The 24,677-nt window shown below is 41.0% G+C and overlaps 1 long non-coding RNA gene across 2 annotated transcripts in view; it reads right to left on the reverse strand.

Moving 5' to 3' along the window:
- LOC308393248 overlaps nt 1-18,790 on the reverse strand; it is a 48,203-nt gene extending 29,413 nt beyond the window's left edge. Inside the window, exons 1-3 of one of the 2 annotated variants that reach the window (XR_013970945.1) lie at nt 18,659-18,790; nt 14,324-16,713; nt 12,828-14,244 (exon numbers count right to left, since the gene is read on the reverse strand). This is a non-coding gene — a long non-coding RNA (uncharacterized lncRNA). Of the gene's footprint in view, nt 1-12,827; nt 14,245-14,323; nt 16,714-18,658 lie in introns of those variants that run through there. The other variant, XR_013970944.1, reaches the window with a different exon arrangement.
- Between the last annotated feature and the right edge of the window lie 5,887 nt (nt 18,791-24,677).

Here is a 24,677-nt window from a genome sequence, read left to right on the forward strand (position 1 = left end):
GGGAGAATTAACCTACTTGTTAAACAATAGCAAACTCTCTATTTGTCTGATACTGTTTGTAGCCAATATTCAGGTTACTCTGCATCACTTTTGATGGTTATCTTTAAGTCTACCTGTTACATCTGTGCACATAGTATTGTTAGATAGAAGAGATTTATTATTAGTGGCTTTTATGTTAATGGGGCTTATGCCCAAAGTGTTATTTAGTCAGTTATCCCTACCCAGCAGTACTTTATTGTTTTACTTTGTAAACTGCTTGAGTGTATAATACCATTAAAATGACTGACTGAGCATTACCCTGCCTTCATCTTGCTTATGTGCTTGGGTTCAACCTTTGTCTATCAGAAAGAAGAATTTTACATTTGTTTAGACACTAAAATATAATCTTTTTACGTTGTTGAAAAATCAATTTGTGTTTCAAATAGGTCCACTAGAGCCATATGCAGTCTAATAATAAATTTTGCAATCATTAGTCCAAGTAATTACTTGATACCACATTTCCACGCAGTTTAACATTTTCCAAAATGCACATTAGGGCTATTACGTTCCTGATATGTTGATTGTCTTTTCTAATTCTGTATCTTCAGCTCAATGCAGTTGTACCAAGATTAGATGTTAAATGTGAGTTTTTTCAGATACATTATTATTACCAGTATAGTTGAATTTGAACTTTTCTATGTATACTGTTTTGGCTGAGCCAAAGTTTAAGGTTTAAGGTTTCTACAGCAGAGTAACTGACCTATGTTAAAGGACATCAGTTGCATTTTACTTTAAAGATGGTTACACATGCTCCACTGTTGAAAAAAAAAAGATGCACCTCTTTAAACGGTGGTACAAACCTCTGTCATCGTTATTAGCCTGCTGCTCCATGCCGAATGTGGTGCCCCCCAGGGGAATGGGAGATAAGGTGATATGGATCACTGCACAGCAACCTTCCCTTTGAGGATGTCACTAGGGCAAATAAGCAGCCTGTTATACACAGAATGATAATTACACACTTCATGTCAGCAAACTACAGGATGAGTCTCTTTTGTTATCCACAAATGCTAATAGCAACAATAGAGACTGATCATTCTTGTGCCTGTCAGAGAGCCTGTGCTGCTAGTGACAGAGGCAACAATAGGAAATTTTGATTCAGCAATGCAATGGAAGCATAATACCTCCTCGCTGTTACCATGTCCCAGAGCTCCCCAGGTATCTATAAAAAGCATACTTTGCATCTAATTAATCAGAGAATTCAACAACTGTTTGTATACAAAAAAGACCTTGTGAGGTCATTAATTTTACTGAGGTATTTTCTCCACGTGACAGTAGAATTAATGACATCCTGCTGTTACATTATAGAGTTTCATTTGAGATATATATTATACAGTGTGTCACGGGCAAATCTATACTATTTGCTTTGGTCTGATGTTGGTTGGAAAACAGTATTAACTGTTACAGTGGGGCAAAAAAGTATTTAGTCAGCCACCGATTGTGCAAGTTCCCCCACCTAAAATGATGACAGAGGTCAGTAATTTGCACCAGAGGTACACTTCAACTGTGAGAGACAGAATGTGAAAAAAAATATCCATGAATCCACATGGTAGGATTTGTAAAGAATTTATTCGTAAATTAGGGTGGAAAATAAGTATTTGGTCAATAACAAAAATACAACTCAATACTTTGTAACATAACCTTTGTTGGCAATAACAGAGGTCAAACGCTTACTATAGGTCTTTACCAGGTTTGCACACACAGTAGCTGGTATTTTGGCCCATTCCTCCATGCAGATCTTCTCGAGAGCAGTGATGTTTTGGGGCTGTCGCCGAGCAACACGGACTTTCAACTCCCGCCACAGATTTTCTATGGGGTTGAGGTCTGGAGACTGGCTAGGCCACTCCAGGACTTTCAAATGCTTCTTACGGAGCCACTCCTTTGTTGCCCGGGCGGTGTGTTTTGGATCATTGTCATGTTGGAAGACCCAGCCTCGTTTCATCTTCAAAGTTCTCACTGATGGAAGGAGGTTTTGGCTCAAAATCTCACGATACATGGCCCCATTCATTCTGTCCTTCCTTAACACGGATCAGTCGTCCTGTCCCCTTGGCAGAAAAACAGCCCCATAGCATGATGTTTCCACCCCCATGCTTCACAGTAGGTATGGTGTTCTTGGGATGCAACTCAGTATTCTTCTTCCTCCAAACACGACGAGTTGAGTTTATACCAAAAAGTTCTACTTTGGTTTCATCTGACCACATGACATTCTCCCAATCCTCTGCTGTATCATCCATGTGCTCTCTGGCAAACTTCAGACGGGCCTGGACATGCACTGGCTTCAGCAGCGGAACACGTCTGGCACTGCGGGATTTGATTCCCTGCCGTTGTAGTGTGTTACTGATGGTGACCTTTGTTACTTTGGTCCCAGCCGTCTGCTGGTCATTCACCAGGTCCCCCCGTGTGGTTCTGGGATCTTTGCTCACCGTTCTCATGATCATTTTGACCCCACGGGATGAGATCTTGCGTGGAGCCCCAGATCGAGGGAGATTATCAGTGGTCTTGTATGTCTTCCATTTTCTGATGATTGCTCCCACAGTTGATTTTTTCACACCAAGCTGCTTGCCTATTGTAGATTCACTCTTCCCAGTCTGGTACAGGTCTACAATACTTTTCCTGGTGTCCTTCGAAAGCTCTTTGGTCTTGGCCATGGCGGAGTTTGGAGTCTGTTTGAGGCTGTGGACAGGTGTCTTTTATACAGATGATGAGTTCAAACAGGTGCCATTCATACAGGTAACGAGTGGGGGACAGAAAAGCTTCTTACAGAAGACGTTACAGGTCTGTGAGAGCCAGAGATTTTCCTTGTTTGAGGTGACCAAATACTTATTTTCCACCCTGATTTACGAATAAATTCTTTACAAATCCTACCATGTGAATTCATGGATTTTTTTTTCACATTCTGTCTCTCACAGTTGAAGTGTACCTCTGGTGCAAATTACTGACCTCTGTCATCATTTTAAGTGGGGGAACTTGCACAATCGGTGGCTGACTAAATACTTTTTTGCCCCACTGTAAGCAACAGACAGCTGTGAAAGTAAGATATTCAAATTCACTGAGCCAAAGACGCAGCTACAGAACTCATGACTCAAGAGTTTGCAAAATATATCCTTTCAAGAAACAAAGTTAAAAATGAGCTTATTGTTCATTATGATAGTGAGCGATATTCCACAGGGCATTGACAGATCCAAACCACTTCACACTTCACACACTTTAGAATTAATCCTGAACAGCTCACCACAACATTGTTTTCTCCACGGGATCTGCACACAGGAAAATAAATAATGATGGGACATACTGAACATTTGTGGAGAAATCCAGTACGTTTTTTATGAAGCACGTATCAAGGCTTGCTTATTTAAGAGTGAGTAATGTCTCTGATAAGAAAATTATTAGAGTCTTGCTGTTTCAGAAAGTGGTTTGAGTGCTGGTGTGATTAATGACCATATACAGTGGTCCCTGGTTTATCGCAGGAGTCACTGATAGATGAAATCCATGAAGTAGCCAACTTTATTTTTTACAATTATTATAGATGTTTTAAGGCTGTAAAACCCCTCACTACACACTTTATACACTTTTCCCAGGCAGGCATGAACATTTTCACACTTTTCTCTCTTGTTTGAACACTCTCAAAGTCTTGTAGAAAAATAAGTCCAGTGTTATAGAAGGAAACCAAAGGCACCCGCCGGTGACGATGTTTTGTCGACATTGTTGTGTTTGTTGGGGAGAAAACTTACAAACATACAGTACAGCACGTCAGAGTCACACTGCTAGCGATCGAAGCTTTATGTAAATTTGACCAGCTGAACGCATTCTGTACTGTACAGGAGACACAACACGAGATTGATTGACAATGGTCTAATTGTCTACAGCCAGTCAGGACGCAGAATACAATGCACTTAAAAAAATAAATAAAAAATGCAACAAAAAAGAAAAAATCAGCGAAACAGTGAGGGACCACTGTATGTGCTATTGGATCCCTGCAAAATTCTTCTGCTCATGTTGGAGATTCACCTTTTTCACCTCTTTTTGTGTGTGTGCCAAGCAACTGGGGTACAACAACACCTAATCTATATAATCTAAGCAGAGGTGCATCTATCCAAATCTTTACAGGCTTTCTGTGGGATACCCTTAAACCCCTGCCTACTTAGTACCACGTGAAAGGGTTTTTCTCCAGAGATGGAGAGGTTATTACCAAAAAGAGAAACCGGCTGAGCCAAGGCACAGCGGAAAAAATATTATTTTTAATTAAACTTTATTTTTATAGAACCAAATCACAAATGTGCTTTATATTGTACGATAAAACCCTACAGTAATACAAGGACAACAGAAGACCCAACAATTATATGAACCCCTATGAGCAAGTAGGGTGACACACAAGCAGGTAGGGATGGCATTCTCAATATCACTTATCAATATGATTCTCTTATTGATTCTTATTGGGTTGTAACTGGCGCCACGTTGAGATCTACAACCATCTCTAAGCAGCATATTAAAGGCATTACATTCATGCAGATGAATTGCATGCTGTGGGTCAAATGTTTGTGCATGTTGGAGGCATCGCCCGTTCTTATAGAGTTCAATACTGGGGAAACATGAACCTAGTCAAAAAAGTAATGCATTACACAGAACAGTGTTCTTAAAAGTATTGCAATGCATTATTTACACATTACATCTGTCATTTTTTACAGTGTGGTATGTTGGAGCAGCAGTTTATCGGCAGCTGAGAGGAAGAGGTTGGATAAACTCATCAGGAAGGCCAGCTCTGTTCTGGGATGCACCCTGGACCCAGTGCAGGTGGTGGGAGACAGAAGGACTCTGGCCAAAATAACATCTCTGATGGACAGAGTCTCCCACCCCATGCATGTAGATGTTGCTGAACTGCAGAGCTCCTTCAGTGAGAGACTGCTGCATCCTAGATGCATGAAGGAGCGTTTCCGCAGGTCCTTCCTCCCTGCAGCTGTCAGACTGTACAATCAGAACTGCTCCCAACAAACATAGATGTTTACATCAATGCTGTAACTGCAATAAGTTAGTTAATTAACCAATTCGCACTACAACCTGGTTTGCCTCTTACCTGTAATTATTTTTATTTAATTTAATAACTGTACAGTACTCTCTGTTTATAGTAACCATTGTCCTTAATGTAAATATGTAAGAAAAATTGTGTATGTTTCTGTTCTGTGTCCTGTGTACTGTTTGTTTGTATATTTGTCTTTTTGGCTGCTGTTACAACCAAATTTCCCCTTGTGGGACAATTAAAGGATTATTCTATTTTATTCTACTTTTGTGTTACTCTGTAAAATAGCTGAAACACATTGTCACATTATAACCAGTAACAGTATAAACCTTAGGAAACAGTCCCACACACCAACACAAATCTCGGTCCTAATGAGGACACACATATGAACTTTCTCTTAGTATTTAGGTATGAACACAATGTAACAATGAAAGCCATGCAGCCTTTAAAGCGATCGCCACAGTGATTCTACTTTGGAAACACGAACAGGTAGAAATGGAGGCGTCAAGCCTGATCGTTCAACCTGATTGTTTGGCCTGCAAATATGCAAGAAAACTTTTTTTTTCGTAAAACAGTAGAAAAGCCAGCTACGAGTGACAAACTACATTTGCGTGATGCTGTGGTCATGTGGTATTAAGTTTCTGAAACACAAACAGAGAAGTGGTACATTTTCTTAGAACTGGTGCACTGGTGATGTAGGTGATAATTTAAATGATTACATAAGGCGGTGCTGCTGAAATGTATAAAAATGAAAGTGACAAGAACCAAGTGTTCTTTGTTCCAGTTTGACTGACTTGAACGTAACAGCGTGTCTCAGCTACACTCTGCTCATCTCGAGTCTTCGCTCCTCATTTGGTAAGAATGTTTTGTTTGTACAATAAAAATATTTAATTCTCAACAGGCTCATGTTCTACACCTCCAAGGAAGTATAACAACCCTCGCTCCTGCCACACTTTACCTACTTTTACAATCCAGACACGGGCTTAAAAACATGCTGACATTATCTGGGTTCTGTGAGCACACAAATCCTGCATAAGCTACATGCATGTACAGTTTGAGACCAGTCTTTATGTTAGATAATCTTTCATTTTCATTCACACTGACTATCAGATGTTGCCTATTCAGTCATGTATTTGATTTATTGTAATCTTTCGCCAGCTTCAGAGCCTTTCACCTGCTGCTCCACACGACCCACTTGTGCCTGAACCGCTGCAGGTTAACCAACCAACCAACCAACCAACCAACCAACCAACAACCACTCATTCACTCATCAGTGAAGCAAAAATAAGGTAATCTCATGCTGGATGCCTTTTAGTGCAGCAAAGGTCGTGAGGTTCTTGAGTTGAGTTTTATTCGTTTTCAGATGTGCAGTGCAGATTTGTTATTACAGACCAAGCCACAATACACGAGGAGATGTGAGGAAAGCTTCCAGCGTTTACATTTATGATGATTTCATGTCCGAGTCGACGTTTAAGTTCTTGCAAATTGTTTCATTGTGTGATGTAAAGATTTCTGGCTGGCGATCAGTTTGTGAAAAGACAAAATCAAAATTCTAATGTGTCTCACTATAAGACATTTAGATTCAACAGCAATTTAAGACTCGGCCCCTTAGTTCCAGTAAAAGATACTCTTAATGCTTCTACACACCAAAACACTTATGATACGTTCATGCTCCATAGTCTGTGGGAACAGTTTGGGGATGGCCCCTTCCTGTTCCAACGTCACTGCACACCAGTGCACAAAACAAGATCCATAAAGACATGGATGAGCGAGTTTGGCCTGCACAGAGTCCTGATCTCAACCTGACAGAACTGCTCATAAATAGAGCAGAGACTGCAAGTTAATGTGTGAGATCAGTGGCTGACCTCATAAATTCCCCATACACTCCTAAACGCTGTGGAAAGCATTTACAGGGAGGTCGACATCATATGGATTAAAAATAGGATGTAATTCAAGTTTATATGTGTGTGTGAAAGCAGAGGAACAGAATCTTTTGGCAACATAGTGTATGTAACAGTAGAATATGAATGAAGGGGAAGGAGTGTATGAGAAGTCCCTGAGCACCCAAAGACAAAAGCAAAGTAACTAAGCAATCATTCAGCAGCTGATCCGACGCTTCTTGCTGGGCTTGAAGCCAGAATAGGAGCAGGCTCAACAGGAGAGGGCTGGGTGATAGTTGAAGCCTCTGCTTCCTGTTAGATTTGTATTGTTGGATTGTCATTTATGCTTAGAAATATATATTTATATATGCTTAGAAGTATATATTCATTTGTAGATTGAAAGAATGTCTCATCCTAGGAGGTCTGTAACAACTCTGTGTAGCATGAAGAGGGGGGTGCGTTCACTCCTCTTCAGAGAGACACTTGGCTCCAGGCAGGTCTCCCTCATGCATGAGTAACACAAAGAACTTTGCCTACTTGTGTCTTGATTTTTGCTGTGTAATAAACTGTGGTTTATGCTACAAACCTATCACTTCCCATTCTACTTTAGGAACCACAAGTTAGCATGTAGACTCAAATTTATTACATATTTGTTGCAATAATTTGTGCTTTTTCTGGATAAAATTCTCAATCAGAATATTGTTTCTGTTTTTTCTTCACCAGGTAATAATGAGGATCCTGTTTATCTGTTTGCTGCTCATTGCCACTGAGAGTTCAACGCTTGAAGAAACCCGCTATGGCCAGTTTAGAAGACAGCACATAAACGCCAAGATGACTGCAATGGATTGTGATACGGTTATAAGAAGGAAACAGATCTACAATGTTGACAACAGCTGTAAAGATACCAACACGTTCATCCTTGATAATCCAAGTGAGATCAAAAACATTTGTGTTGAGGGAATATTTGATGAAACACTTCAAATGACAAAAAGTCACAAGAAGTTCAAAGTTGTTAAGTGTGAACTAAGGAATGTGGGAGCCAGAAAACCCAGATGCCAGTATACTGGTAATCTCCTCACTAACAGATATGTTGCAGTTGATTGTGAAAATAATTTACCTGTACACTTTGCAAGAGACATTCTGGTCTTAGACGGCTAACAACTAGTGTTAAGTATGTTCAGGAAAGCCCCTAATATTATTTTTTCTTTTCTCTTTGGTGGAAGCAAAACTTAGCTGTGAAGACTGTTAACCTGTAGCTAAACACACAATGAATTTGAATCTCTCTAAAACTGCAAAGTAATCACAGAACATCGAACGATTCCTGAAGCTCGTGTTGCTTTGAGTTTGTGGTCCAAAGCATTAACATGTCGTAACAGTAACATGCTGCCACTTGTTCAGTGATTCTGTCATCAGCCATGGCTGGCTTGTGACGCAGTGCCAAAGGTGACTGTGTTTCTGTGATACTTTTACAGTCTGGACGATGTCAATGACTAGTCTCATGATCACACACATTTCACTGAACACACATGAGCTGTTTCTGTCATGAATCGCTGTGCGGCAGGCAGGAGTTGGACCCAAAGTGCAGGACTCACAGACTCAGGGAGGTGAACTCAAAACTCAGCTTTATTTGCTGGCAGGGAAAAAACATACAAACTAATCTAAACTGGGAACTTGGAAAACTCACAGAGAGACACACAGGGAGATCCACACAGCATGAGGGACGACGCGACACTGACTCAGAGAAACACAGGGTTTAAATACACTGGGAAGTAACGAGGGGAATGAGACACAGAAGGAGGGCACAGCTGGGAGAAATCAGGACTGACGAGACAAGCAAAGCAGGACGCATTCACATGAGACACGGACCATCAAAGTAAAACAGGAAGTATCACACAGAGACGCGAACTTGACACAGTGGAGACAGCAACTAAGAAATACAGAGACATAAACCATAAGGCAGAGGTCTAAGAACCAAAATACACAGGGAAATACTCAGCTGGGAACACAAGAGACTAGACTAGAGAGAGTAACAAAAAACCAACCATGAGAACATAATGCACAATGCAGAGTGACAGAAAACAAGAAACTCAAACATGCAAAGACACACAATTACACAGAACAGAGGGGACACAGAGAGACATAAAGGGCAAGGGATCAAAACTAGAAGCCATAGAATAAATCACACACAAGTACAATAATACAAAAATCACAAAGAACTAAAAACGCTGGGTCAGGAGACCCAGGACCGTGACAGTTTCTCTGTCAGTCACAGCAGGAGGAAGACTGTCACTTTTTTGTCTTTTTACCTTTGACTCTGTCATTTCTTTTGGAGCTTAGTAAACAACCTGAACACGCGTTAGCCACTTTTTAATTTCTTTCTTTGTTTTTAGCAGCATTCCAGGGCTGTGTGCTGCCCAGCAATTTTGTTTTTCAAAGCATGTTTCTTGTGTTTGAGCAATAAAAAAAGTTAAAAGTTAAAAGCATGTGCAATGACAATAAAGTTGAATTCTATTCTATTCTATTCTATATAACATGTGCTAAATTAACATTCACTGAGCCAGCCACTTGTTTGCATGAGATCTGAGACACTGGAAGCAGCAAAACAGCTTGTAACATGTTGTTATGTTTGATTCAGGTGGACTAAAGAGTCTAATATGGGTAAACTATTAATGATATCAATAAATGAAAGACTGCAGTCCACTTTAGCTAACTAAAGATCCAGAGGAGGCAGAGCATTAACAAGAACACTGTCAGTGTCTGTGTGTCATGGTTCTGGGTCTTTGTCCCAGTGTTTTGTGTTGGTGGACTTTTGAATGTTGCTTCATCATTATTGTTGTGTTCTTATACTGACTGAAGTTTCCTAGTTTACTTTTCCTGCATTCGTGAATTTTCTGATTATTGTTTTTTCTGTGTCTCCTGTGGATGTCAGTCTTGTTGTCACATAATGTCTGTCATAGAGTTCGTCTCTGTGTTCTCTCCTCGGCGTCCCCTTAGTGTCCCCAGCCCGTCTTGTGTCTCCCTCTCTTTGTGTCTTAGTGCTGTCTCTGGGTTTTGTCTCCTTTACCTGTTTCCAGTGTCCCTCTCTTTGTGTGTTGTCCTTGTCTCCTCAGGCCGTCGTTTGTTCCCATGTTTGTTTATTTCCATCCTAGTGTCAAGCTCATGTGTCCTTATCTCAGTCTCTGTGTTCGTGCTACTTCTTGTCTTATTTTGATAATCCTAGTCTGTGTTCCCATGTTTGTCCACTCCCGGATCACCCCTCAGTGTATATACTGTCTCTGTTTTCCTCTGTCCTTTGTCAGAGTGTCTGTTCACCTACCCCCTGTGTCTCCATATTCCCAGTGTTCAAGGTTTCCGAGTGTTTTCCCAGTTTAGGTTTTCATGGTTGGTTCTGTTTGCTACTCAGCCAGAATAAACAGCTCGCTCTTTTTAAAAGTAGGCTCCAGAATGGATGATGGCATGTTCGCATGTCTTTATGCAACACTGAGTGTGCTGAACTAAAGGTAGGCCTAGTTTCATTTTCATGGTCATTATTATCAAGACAATGATTACGCCTTATTCTGATTATTTCTCCCTTTTGGAGGTGTAACGTTTACATGAGGGGTGTAGGAACATTTCCCCCTAAATATGTTTAGATAAATTTTTGTTGAAGTCACAGTTTTTGTCGTATTGATGATGCAGCTAGAATAAGTGCTTTTAAATAAAAGAATAACCATTCAAAGTGCTCAGTGGTGAAACTGTAACTCTTTCAGAGTTTGACAGCTGGACAAGTGATGCCGTATTTAAAGAAACATGAGATGAGTGCAGCATATTATCTGAACAGAGATCATTCAATGAGCAAGAATAAACACTGAAAGAGAAACACTTCACTGTTGATTATCATATGAAGTCTAATGAAAGCTGTTAATCTGTTAATATCCTGTTAATCTGCAAATACAGAACATGCGACTTTAAAGCATCCAGCAAAGTGATAACTGTCCTCTGCCCACTAAGTAGTGACTCTACAAAAGATTATTTTCAATATCATCTTTATATTATATTTAGTTATTCTCCAGCGCAACAATGTAAGGAGCTCTGTGATTGGTTAGGAAAGGACAGACTGGCCACCTGGATTTTTCTTCACTGCACATTGATCCATAGCTTTGCTCTGTAAAGGCTAACAAAGTGCTTTTGCTTTACAAAGACATTCAGCGTCGGTATTCACTCTTTTAAAATGCCACTGAACACTGGAGTGAAATGGAGCCCTGATCCTCAGAGTTTTATTGTTGCTAACATTTCTTATAGATAGCACAGATAGTGCCCCACTGCAGTAATCACTCATGTCTAGATATTCCTGTTAAAAAGGAGTTTTTCCTCCCCACTGTAACATGGCAAACATAGCAAACGGATAAACCAGCTGAAGCTTCAGACAGCCGTCAGACAGTGAAACACTGCCATCTGCTGGACTCCAATAACAAAGACGCTGCTTTGACGGGTGAGGGAGTTTCAACAAGTCTGCAACGACTCAAGCATCAAACTACAGAACTATTATAGCGGACATGGTGCTCTAATGACTGCTTCATTAACGCAGGTCAGAAAGGATCAAACATATCAATAAATTATAAAACACAAAACGTCTCTTATTGCCCAGGGCTCAGGAAGTGAGTGTGTTCCTTATAGCCTATTAAACCTTAGCAGGTTATTTTGATGTGTTACAGATGAAACAGCTATCCAGTAACATTCAGCTACAAAAATGCTTTTTTATAATTACTTTTTTACAGCTTCGCACTTTTACACAAGTTTTATCATCAGTGTCACAATGGCTGCTGCTAAAATTGAGTACAAGATATTTGTTGGCCTGATTAAAGGTCTTGATGCGTGCTCAATCATCCAGGGAAGTAAATCTCCAAAAGTTGATCCTGTTCTTCTGGACGTAGCGTTTTCAGTCAGAGAAACCAGCCGACTGAAGGAACAATGGGCTGGGAGGTCAGTTCCTTAATCATGATTATGCAAATTCTCATGACCATTGATCAACAACCACTGATCAATGGTCTTGAGTACCATTCACAGAGAGTTGGAGAACGGCTGCAATCACAGCATTGTAAGATGGTGACAGATGTACCCTTAGGCCCCCTCCTTGATTCAGAGAGGGTCTTTCCCTTTTCACGTAAATGGCCTCCTTGACTCCGCCCTCAAACCAGCGTTCATTGCAGTTATTGTTGACAATCACATTGTATCGTGTAACCATCCAGCTCACATATTCAATGTAAATGATTTGTTGAACTCAAGACATGATGAATGTTCCTGCATTAAAACACATCCAGCCTAGTGTTCTCACTCTCCCTAAATGGATCTGTTACATTAGTGATATGTGGGAGTTGTGTTTCAGTCTTTTCCACATGAGGACATTTACATTTAGTTTTTGCTTTACTGATGAGTGGCTGGTTAACCTGCAGTGGTTGAAGTATGTGTCGGTCGTCTGGAAGAGTAGGTGTAGAAGACGTCTTTAATGAATGTAATGCTCTGAAGGTGTCAGTGATTACTGTGAATTCATTATAAAAGTGGATTTCAGTGAATAAAGACAGGCCCTCATGGTGAAGCTCAGGTGTCCATAAAGTGTAACAGGAGAGCTGTGTCATACTTTCAGAGATTTTACATGAGCCAGTCTTTCAAAAAATACATAAATAAATAATTCATTCATTCATCCACAGGAAACACAATGCTCATATCTGAAAGTAAACTCTGATATATATCCCCGACTAGCGTTACTACTAAATAAAGGCTAAATAAATGACTAAATATATAAAGACACTCTCCAGAAGAAGAAGTTAAAGGGATTTTATTTATTGTACAAGCAATATCTTCATAAGAATTACAAATTCTGCAGACATATTACCTTCTTACTGAACCTGTATAACTCACACACAGACGTGTCTGCTGCTTATCTTTGTTCAAACATGATGTTTTATCTTCTCTTCAAAACACATTACTCATCTTTCTGGCATCGTGTTACATGAAAACACCTGCATTCTACCTGTGTCATTGTACCACAAAGACAATGATTGCAACACTGTGCTTGCAAAATAGAAGAAATAAGACGACCAGCAAATACATCAAAGATGGTAAAAGTGATTCCATCTTTGTGTCTCCTCCCATTGTTTCCCCAGTCTGTCTAGTTCCCATATTCCCAGGACACCGCTGGACAACAAGTGGGTATTCCAAGACTGAGAGACGGCCAGAGTTGGCAAAAGATCAGACATTCTTAAGTAGAAGTAAAAATACTATTGTTCCAGTGAAAGTTAAAGTACTGATTCAACTTCATTACTCAGCTAAAGCAAAAAAGTACAGGCTCGAAGCGCTTACAGAGAAAAGCATACAACAGAATGCTGATCGCGGCAGTAACACACACTTGGAGGAGAGGCTCCAGCCGTCCATTCCAGCCCTATCCCTAACATTAACTCTAACCATAACTTTAACCCTTCAGGTCTTGTTTTACAAAGCGATTCATGATCAGAACAAAAAACACATTTACACATACCGATGATTTGTCACATAGCATCGTTACCTGTTGGGATGAGAACGTGTTGTTTCCAGAGCACCACAAATTGGGGTGTCTGTAGCTCAGGTAGAGCAGGAAACCTACTAATCAGAAAGTTGCTGGTTCAATCCCCGCCTGCTCCAGCCTGCATGCCAAATATCCTTGGGCAAGACGCTAACCCCAAGTTGCTCTCCGATGCATCCATCGGGAGGATGAATGCGTATTAATGTTAGATAGAAAGCACTTACAGAGAAAAAGCATAGAAAAAAGTGAGTGCATGAATGAGGCAAGTTGTAGAGAGTAGAAAGGTTTTATACAAGAACCAGTTCATTTACCGTTATATTTTAGTTTTATTTTCAGTTCTGTACTTTTTACATGTAATATTGATTCATTAGATTGACTACATGTATTAGACCTAACTTGCTGACAGCAAATTTAAACGACCGTAATAATTTATTTTCAGCGTCTGAAATATTTATTTAGTTTGTTTTTTGTTTTCTTTTTGGCTCCTGATATTAGTCAACTACTATTTGTCAATGTTGAACTAATAATGAATCTAAGAACAGCTATTTGTCACGGTTGGCCAGCGTCAACCGTGGGGATGTGAGGAAGGAGGAGCCAGGCACGGAGCTCTGAATGCAAGCAGTGTGTTTATTTACAGTGAATGGAAAATAACAATAAATCCGCAGTGCGTTCCCGACTCCCGTGAAATGTCGTCTTCCCAGTGCTAGTGTTCCTTGTCTCCGCTCCTCAGTGTCTGAGCACCCCGTGCTCGCTGCCCTCTCGTCTCCACGCTTCTCCTGGGGAGATAACAAACAGGCAGCCGTAAGACACATACAATGCGGCAGACTATCCGTACTGACTGGCCGAGAGACTAACGTGAAGTCACGCAATGATCCAGCGTCAGAGAGAGCGCCACCGCATTCTTAAGTAGCTCCTCCGACAAGGCTTGATCAGCTGTGTGATGGTCTTCAGGTGTGGCCAACCACCTGGCAGGGCCACACCCACCAGGCCTGAAGGTGCCTGTAAACAGGTGCTCTCAGAAACGCCGGCATCCACACACACACACACACACACACACACACACACACACACACACACACACACACACATACCTGCAAGCAGGGAGAAGGAGGGACAGCACACCAAAAACACACATGTCCATAACTGCTGGGTCGTTTAGACTCCTGAGCTGTGCACGAGGGGTCGACCACCCACTGGAAGGCCGGGCACTGGTTTTCAACCATAATATACCTGATGTGCTCAGGTAACCTGTAGCGCCATGAAACCTCTGTCACACCAGGGCGCATAAAAAATGATGCTTTAAGAGACTGATGGGATCGGGCAGCAGGGAAAACATCCACAAAATGCTACTTTCAGTTTTTAAGTAGAGTCATTACATGCTTGTTAAAAGCAAACTCTCATATAGTTTTTAATGTGCTTCTTTCATTACAATGACTAGATAAAGAATGTGGCCCTGTCTCTATTTAACACTGGCTACCCCAAAATGTTTCCAAACCTTCAACCGTAACTTTCACTGAGAGATTTTTAGATACGGTTATTGAAGCTGTGGGGTTAATTTTTTAAGTAACACGAGACGAGAGGCAGCAGCATACACACAGAGCATCAGTGATAGAAAGCTAGGCTAACATAGGGTAGCTACCTGTTCAAGGAGAAACATGTATAGGCCCATCTCAAGTGCCAGTGAACATCTAAATGATTCAGGGAAGACTTTGGAGAAAGTGCTGTGGGGAGATGAAACGAAATTCCAATTATGTGGCTTTAACTGACCTTTTGAAATAGGAGTGTGATGCAAAAAATAGCATCCCTGCAGTCAAGCAGAGAGATGGAAACATTATGATGTGGGCTACAGGACGACTTAGTCGGGGTTCCAAACAGTCAGGAAATGTGACATCGTCAGACTGCAGGCCACGGATTGGCTTTTGTCTTTCACTAAAATCAAAACTGCAGTTTTTTTAAAACCCTGCAACAAGGCAAATAGCTGCACAACACCGTGGTTTCCAAGTGTGACAAAAAGCCACAGATACATCATCGCTGCGACGTCTTCCTTTGTTGTGGCATTCGTGTTGCTCATAAATGACAACATGGACATCGGGCCGCTTTGCTGTAATGACCCCACGCACATTAGGTGGTACTTGATTGTAATGGAAAATGAGTCACAGCAAGCTGATCTGAGTATGTACTAATGGAGAAGTGCTATAAGATCACGGAGTGGTCTAGTCAGTCTCCAGACATCAGTACTGTAGAAAATCTGTGGAGGGAGCTGAAGTTTCAACTTTCCAAGTGGCAGTCAAGAAACTTACAGGATTTAGAGAGTTTCTGTAAGGAGCAGAGGGTTAATGTTTGTGTGTCCTCACTGTAAAGACTGCAGGTTACTGGAGCGTGTCGTGTCATGTTTCCTGTTGCTCTGAGGTGCATCCAACAAATACACAAATCATTTACCACTAATAATAACACCTCCCCCACTTAAGTGTGTTCAACAGGAAGCTAAAGACTGGTGCTGTTAAAGTGTTCAAAAAACAGCAGGAGCTCGGTGTGAGGCCACAGTGGGCCAAAAAACACAAGATGACCTCCAGCAAGGACAAAATGTATCTGGACGTCTCTGTGAGCATCTGTCTCACTGTGTAAGTGTAGCACAGTGTCTGTGTGTGCATGGCTGGGCAAGAGAAACAGCACAACTGAAAGCCAGCACTCAGACGAGGACCCGGTGCATCGTCTGTCTCATCTCAGCCAGTTTACTTACAAACTCTTTAAGTTTGAATTTTAAAGCCAACAATGTGCACAGGGCAGTGATATTTCAAATGAAGGTAAACTATTCCAATCTCTGCAGCCCCAATTGTGTATCACACACACACTAAGTTCTCCTCCTGCCTTCAGCCCAACCGTTGAGCGCGATGACAAATAGAGCCGCAGAATTTTGCTGCTGTGTAATTAAATTGAGACGTGGGGTCAAAATTCCCACCTAGATTGAGTGAGATGAAATAGAAATCGGCTCTCCTCTAACTGACTTTATAGAAATAATTACATCAGCTGCATTTATAACTGTTATTAAATAACAGCAGCACACGAGAACTAAAGTGTAATCCCAGCACATTTCGCTTCGCTTGCACTGATTCTTTAGAGATGACGACCGTGGTGGGTAATTAAGGGCAAACAATATACAAGTGGCGTGAAAAATGGAGGCTGCATTACCTTTCCAAAGCTTCCTTTCCCGATGGCCCGCAGTATCTGGAAGTGGTCAAAGTTTACTGTGGAGAAAATGAGAAGCAGTTAGTGAGAACGTGTCAGTTTGAGCTGAGCTATAAAACAGGGAACATGACATGTACAGCACTGTGCAAAAGTCTTGAGCCATCCCTCATTTGCTTCCAGGGATCCGGACTTCCCTGTAATCTTTAAAGTGGTATTAAGGAATAGCTCTCCAGGCTTTTTAAAGTGTTTCTGATTTTTAATCCAGGGCTTGTATTTGACCACTTTTTGTCTGTTAAGACCCTTCACACTAATCTCTGAAACATTCAAACATAAACAGACACCTAAGTCACGGAAAGGACCAGAAAACTTAACAAAGAACCAATTTTAAATTGTATCTGTACACATTTACTTGCAGCCTATTGCAAAAAAACAAAAGCCCACATCATTTGTTCTCACTTCTTTAGTTGAAGAATGCAGTTAATAACACCGTTAACACAGACTGACCTGGCAAAACACGAAAAAATAAGGGGGTGGTTCAAGACTTTTGATCGGTACTGTATGAGAAATGCAAATGTGCACTTCACAATGTATCGATGCACTTCGGCAGTACTGTGCAGATTAAATGTTTTTTCCTTCCCGATGCATGTGAAAGGTTAAGACTTACATCTCCAAATGTACTGGAACTGATTTGAACCAGAGGACTCAGCCACACTGTTACTATGTACTGCATAAACACGTTTACCGATGAAGGTAAATCAGACGCTGTCCTGACTGTGTGGCTAAATTTTGTGCTGAAAGCATCAAATCAATTGAATATGATTAACTTGCTATGAGAGGTTTTTACTCCAAGTGTGACTTTTTCTGGCTTCATACACCTTTCAGGGTCAAATTCAAGCACTTTGTAAGCACGTTTAATGTCCATTTTCAACATTTTCCAGCACATTACCATAAAAAGGATGCATATTTCACTTCGCATCACCTGAGTAAGACCACGTGAAAGGCCAAATTAATAAGTCTTCTCATCAGATATTGATGCTTCTTTCTTATGTGACACAAAAAACAGGAGGAGACAGATCTTTGCTTGTGTTGTTTTTTAAGTTCATTCATTCAAAACTAACTGTAAGACGCTTAACTACATTGCAGTCTGTGTTATTGTTGTAGACCTAATTATCACCTTTAAAGTGTTTGTGCTAATAACATCATGTAGAGTAAGACAGGCATAGAGAACAGCACTGACTGGGAGAGGCTTTGAACACATGACATACTCAGATCAATTCAACACTTTAGACTTTAAAAATGCACAAGCGTCTTTCAAAAACCCATTTATTTAATCTATCATCATTGATATTATTATGTACAGTTAGAATGTACTGTTCATCTCCCTTAAATAAACAGGCAGCCTTAAAGTGTGAAATAGTCACTTGTCTACTGTCTCAGTGGCTGATAGTGCCCCACAGGCCTCAATGTCAGCTCGAAGCCATTATGTTTCAATTGTTTAATGATAAACAGATTTTGAATGAAAGCGAGGAAACTTCGCTAGCACAAAAAAGTGCCTATTCTTTCTTCCCATATGGTTCAGTCATATTACCGACATTTCCCCCTAAGCTGTTCCCAAAGACACCAGGTTAATACTTGAAAAGGCTGCAGCGATACACAAAAATATCATCAATATTCTGTTTACTTGGTGACAACGTCGCTTTTAGCCTTCAATCAGAAAGCCTGACGTTGGCTAGTTAAGCATCGGGCTAACGTTTAACGCTTTCACTTGAGGGAAGTAACTCGTATTACTGCTACTGCTGTGTAATCTTGGTTCAATTCACAGCATATTCTACAAGTTACCCTGCAATAACTAACTGTTAGAATAGCGCCACCGTATTGTATCGCACTGAGTGCACTTCAATCCTTTATCCCGCGAGTTTGCTAGCTAGCAAAATAATAATACCAATTTTAAACAAATAACATGTGTAACGTACACACTCGAGAAAATTATTTACTAGTACTTACGCAACTCCCCCGTTGTGAAAACGTACAAATCCTTCTTGTATTTTTCGTTTTCCAGCAAACACTCATTAAAACGGCCTCCAGGCACATTAGCGCACTCACCCCCGACTGATCAGGGAGGGGGTGGGGGGTCACACACTGAAACAGACTAACGTGCAGAGGTACAGCCCAGGCAGAGAAATGTTGCTTTTAGACTTTGCGACTCGTTTTATTTCTCTATCTGATAAGAAAACTATTCAATCAGATAGTTCTTTGTGGTGAATGAAATACGGTTACAGTTTCAAGAAGTTTTAAGCACCAAATCCGAAATCCAAGCACTGCAATATTAAAATCCAATTCAATTTCTTGTTTGCTCCGAAATCTACGACATGACTATATACAGAAAAGCTTGACATGGTATGCAAAAAAAAATTCCGAAGACAATACAAATACAAATACATGAACAAAAAATGTTTTAACTGTCAGTTATGTCATTTTAAAATTTTCCAAAACTAACATTTTCTTTGATTGACTGATATTAAATTGATTAGGGTCAAGTTTACTGTGAACAATATTACACAAGCAAGCACGTGTGCGCATGCGCACATATTAGAATCCCTTCGATCGCTTCTCATATGTGCGCATGCGCACATATTAGAATCGCTTCGATCGCTTGTGACGTGATAACTTTGCTTTGATCCTTTCTGACGTCATAACTTTGCTTTGATCCAAAACCTATAAATAGGAGCGCTCACCTGTTACTTTATGCTTAACGGACGTTGACCTGCAGCAACTAAAACCCTTTTGAGAAGCTTTGAGAGCAATTTACGAGAGAAACCAAAACAAGTTCAGTTTTGTTTCTCACCAATTCACAGCGCAAACAGACACATTACACCATGTCAGCCAACCCATCCTTCGGCTCAGATGAGCTTGGAATATCTAAAGGGACCATTTTGGGAGATCACCACATGGTGGAGGCTTTCCTTGGAGAAGGAAGCTTTGGTGTTGTAACCAGATGTCGCGATACAAAAAACAACAAAACTGTTGCTGTTAAAGTCAACAAGAGCGACCCTGAAATTCTGCTCCAGGCAAAACTGGAAATTTTCATCCTGGAGCAGCTACGACGCTTGGATCCAGACAGGTGCAACATCGTCGAATGGAACGGCTATTTCCTCGATGGAGAGCGCATTTGCCTGAATTTCGAACTCCTCGACCAAAGCCTGTCAGACTACATAGGGGACCGGAATAACCGAGGTCTCCCAATGAGAGAAATCAGGCCAATTTTGCATCAGCTTGCAAATGCTCTATTCCACCTGGGTTCTGTGGGAATAGTGCATGCTGACCTCAAACCTGTCAACATCATGGTTGTGAACCGCAGTGAGTCTCAAGTCAAAGTCAAACTTATAGACTTTGGCATCGCATGTAACACCTCTGCAGTGATTCCTGGTGACTGTGTGGGGACAATTGGTTATTGTGCACCTGAGATTATGCTTGGCACTCCATATGATGAAGCAATTGACATGTGGTCTCTAGGGCTGGTAGCTGTGGAGCTTGCTACAGGGGTGCCTCTCTATCCTGGGGAAGACGATTATGACGTTTTGAAATTCATAATTGAAACCCAGGGTCAGCTACCAGATCATCTCCTAGAGTCTGGCTTGTACACTGACAGCTATTTCATCGAGGATAACCACAAGGAACAGCGCTGGACATTTAAGACCCCAGAACAATTTCAATACGAGACAGATTATCGATCCAAAGAAACTCGATCGATAAAACTTAAGTGTCTCGATGACCTCGAACAACTGCTGAAGGTTAGGCGAGGACCGGAAAATGGCCAAACATTATTTGTAAGGCTAATCAAAGAAATGTTGGCCTTGGATGCAAATCAGCGCATAACACCCTCGGAGGTTCTGAAGCATCCCTTTTTCCACCCTGGCCTCTCAAGGACAACCCCCTGCACTGACATGAATAGTACAGGGGGAGAACTCCTTGTGCTCTCTCAGCAGCCTTCAAGCTGGAAAAGTCATGGATCGCAAAAATTCAGCTGCAGTTTCCAAAACTCAGTTGAATTTCCTCAAAAAGGAGACATCAACACCTCAGCCAACCCATCTGCCTCTGAAGATGATCTTCAAATAACGGAAGGGACCATTTTAGGAGATCACCACGTGGTAGAGGCTTTCCTTGGAGAAGGAGGCTTTGGTTTAGTAACCAGATGTCGCGATACAAAAAACAACAAAACCGTTGCTGTTAAAGTCAACAAGAGCGACCCTGAAATTCTGCTCCAGGCAAAACTGGAAATTTTCATCCTGGAGCAGCTACGACGCTTGGATCCAGACAGGTGCAACATTGTGGAATGGAACGGCTATTTCCTCGATGGACAGCGCATTTGCTTGAATTTCGAACTCCTCGACCAAAGCCTGTGGGACTACATTGGGGACCGGAATAACCGAGGTCTCCCAATGAGAGAACTCAGGCCAATTTTGCATCAGCTTGCAAATGCTCTGTTCCACCTGGGTTCTGTGGGAATAGTGCATGCTGACCTCAAACCTGGAAACATCATGGTTGTGAACCACAGTGAGTCTCCCGTCAAAGTCAAACTCATAGACTTTGGCCTCGCATGTCCTGCTTCTGCAGTGATTCCTGGTGACTGTGTGGGGACAACTGGTTATTGTGCACCTGAGGTTATGCTTGGCATTCCATACGACGAAGCAATCGACATGTGGTCTCTGGGGCTGGTAGCTGTGGAGCTTGCTACAGGGGTGCCTCTCTATCCTGGGGAAGACGATTATGATGTTTTAAAATTCATAATTGAAACCCAGGGTCAGCTACCAGATCATCTTCTAGAGTCTGGCTTGTACACTGACTGCTACTTCATCGAGGATAACTACAACAAACAGCGCTGGACATTTAAGACCCAAGAACAATTTCAATACGAGACACATTATCGATCTAAAGAAACTCGATATATAAAACTTAAGCGTCTCGATGACCTCGAACAACTGCTAAAGGTTAGGCGAGGACCGGAAAATGGCCAAACATTATTTGTAAGGCTAATCAAAGAAATGTTGGCCTTGGATGCAAATCAGCGCATAACACCCTCGGAGGTTCTGAAGCATCCCTTTTTCCACCCTGGCCTCTCAAGGAGAACCCCCTGCACTGACATGAATAGTACAGGGGGACAAAACCTTGTGTTCTCTCAGCAGCAATCATCGTTTGGGTGGCCAGAATTCTAGGGGAGCTAGAAATTCTTGTGGAAAAAAAGCCCAAAACAATAACATCAACAAAAACAACCAATGAATGTGGTCTTAAACTTGGGCACAATTTGGCTTGAAATCCATCAACTAATCTCTCAATATTCAAAGCGGAGCAGCAGACAACTTACCATCACATCAGTCCTTCAATCAGACCTACAACAAACGTCTTCCTTCTCTCACCCCAACCGGTCGCAGCAGATGGCCGCCCCGACCTGAGCCTGGTTCTGCCGGAGGTTTCTTCCTGTAAAAAGGGAGTTTTTCCTTCCCACTGTCGCCAAAGTGCTTGCTCATAGGGGGTCATATGATTGTTGGGTTCTCTGTATGTATTATTGTAGGGTCTACCTTACAATAATACATACAGCCTTGAAGTGACTGGTGATGTGATTTGCTGCTGAATCAATTCGGAACTAATTGGAAATCTGGATATTAATTAAATAAACCTGCTTTGACCATCAATTAATTGTTCTTTGAAATTCTTTATAAATATATAAATATAGTGCCACTCTTCTACTGTTTAAATGGCAACTGTTTCAAACTGACTAATTTATTCATACACTTGAGCATAAACACATGCACAGTAAATGGCCTGTATTTGTACAGCGCTTTACTTAGTCCCCAAGGACCCCAAAGAGCTTTACACTACATTCAGTCATTCACACATTCACACACACATTCACACACTGGTGATGGCAGCTACATTGTAGCCACAGCTGCCCTGGGGCGCACTGACAGAACATTGCAGAACCTTCAGCACCTCGTATGAAAAATATTTGACTGTGTGTATGCTTTTAGCGCTGTTTGGATTTGAGAAAATCTAAAATAAATTGAAATTTGTCTTTAGAAGTTGTTTTATACATTTCAGTGCTATATTATGCATACAATAGGACATCTATTTAGATTTACATCTTCCACAGAAAAAACTGCACATTACTGAAACTTAGTATACTGGACTTTGTTGTTGTCCCACACAGGTTCAATTTCGAGTGGTAGATGGCTCAGTGCTCAGTCAACCAAGATTTTATGATAGTGGGCACAATGAGATAGATAAGCTGCTTGTAAACAGTACTTTTATGCTCTCTTTTTCCATTTGGATAAGAAAGAAAGAACCAGGAAACAAAGGCAAACAAATAATCTCTGCCTTTATCCCAGATTCACATTATAGGAACAGCTGCTCAATGACCACTGTAGTCTTTGCTTACTGCACTTTTATCTACATCTATGCAAAGTGATCCACTACACCTACTTTTACAGTTAAATCGTTTTATGAGCACTCATGCCATTTTAATCTGAGTTTCTACTCAAATACAATCAGTAAAGAAAAACACAGTCTGTGACGTTTGTTTTGAAGGAAAAGGTATTCCCTGCAAATGTTTATCTGTGTGAGACTATTCAGAAAACAGTCATTTTCAGCTACTGTATAGCTCTGTGTAAATAATCATTCTGTACATTCGATAATCTTTAATCCTACAACTGTTTACAACTTGCATAGTTCCCATTTCTGTATAGCTGTATAGCCCAGATTCTGTAAAGTTATTTATTTCATATTCTGTATAGTTTTTCATATTTATATCCTGTTCATATCCTGTACATAGCTTGTACTCACTACAGCCTGTACATACTTATAGTTATAGAATATTCACAACATACTTCATACCGTGTACATTATAACATACCATAATAGACCCATTTCTGTAATATACTCACATATCTATATTATTGCTAATATATATTGTAATATATCTATATCACTAAAGAACTTCTGGATGGATGCAAACTGCATTTCGTTGCCCTGTACCTGTGCATGTGCAATGACAATAAAGTTGAATTCTATTCTATTCTATTCTATTTTGTTTTATAGGTGAGACACTTGGCCTCTTTTTTCCTTGTTCTACGTTTGTCTTTTGTCCGATTACTCTGGAACACAAGATGGAAAACTGATATTCTCATGTTAAAAATATAGAAAAAGGATTTTATCACCCATAAATGTTAACTTCTCATGCCTCTTAGCACAAGCAGGAGCAGAAGCGCCCTCTGCAGTTTGTGTGTGGAAGTGCAAAAGCTTACAGCACCTGGTATTCCCAGGCGGTCTCCCATCCAAGTACTGACCAGGCCCGACCCTGCTTAACTTCCGAGATCAGACGAGATCGGGCGTGTTCAGGGTGGTATGGCCGTAAGCGAAAGCAAAGCTGTGAAAAAGACCTTTTATTGGTGGCAAATGTCTCACAGTTTGATCTATATTATTGTGCTAAACTTCATATGTTACAGCGACAACATGCAAACCTTCGTTATTACAGTTTTTTCTGATTGCTTAAGCACATTTTTTGTAACTATTGGCTAATTTTGCAAAACTCTTCACACAAATAAGAAAACCTGTCACCCAATCATCAAAACATTGTAGTTCTCTTGCAAAAGCAAACACAGCTAGACTAACTCTTCACACCTTCGTAAAAGTGGTGTTTCCGTATCAAACAGTACACACAAGCCATCATCTACTAAGCACACAACTAACCGATTCTCATTTCAAGATGTCCTTATGGTGCTTGCTACAGTGTAGCGGCTCGAGTTAGGCTGGACCCGTTGGCCAGCTACCCTCAGGGTCACTCCACGGTTGATTACATGGTCCACTATTGTAGCTCTGATGTCATCAGTAATTCTATTTCTTACTCTTCCTACCCTTCCTCTCCCCCCTCCTCATTTTCCTCTCCCCCCTCCTCATCTTCCTCTCCCCCCTCCTCATCTTCCTCTTGCTCCTCCTTGTCCTTGTCGTCCTCTTCATTCTACTTCTTCAC

Source organism: Rhamphochromis sp. 'chilingali', assembly GCF_963969265.1.
Source record: "Rhamphochromis sp. 'chilingali' genome assembly, chromosome: 3".
Taxonomy (NCBI): Eukaryota; Metazoa; Chordata; class Actinopteri; order Cichliformes; family Cichlidae; genus Rhamphochromis; species Rhamphochromis sp. 'chilingali'.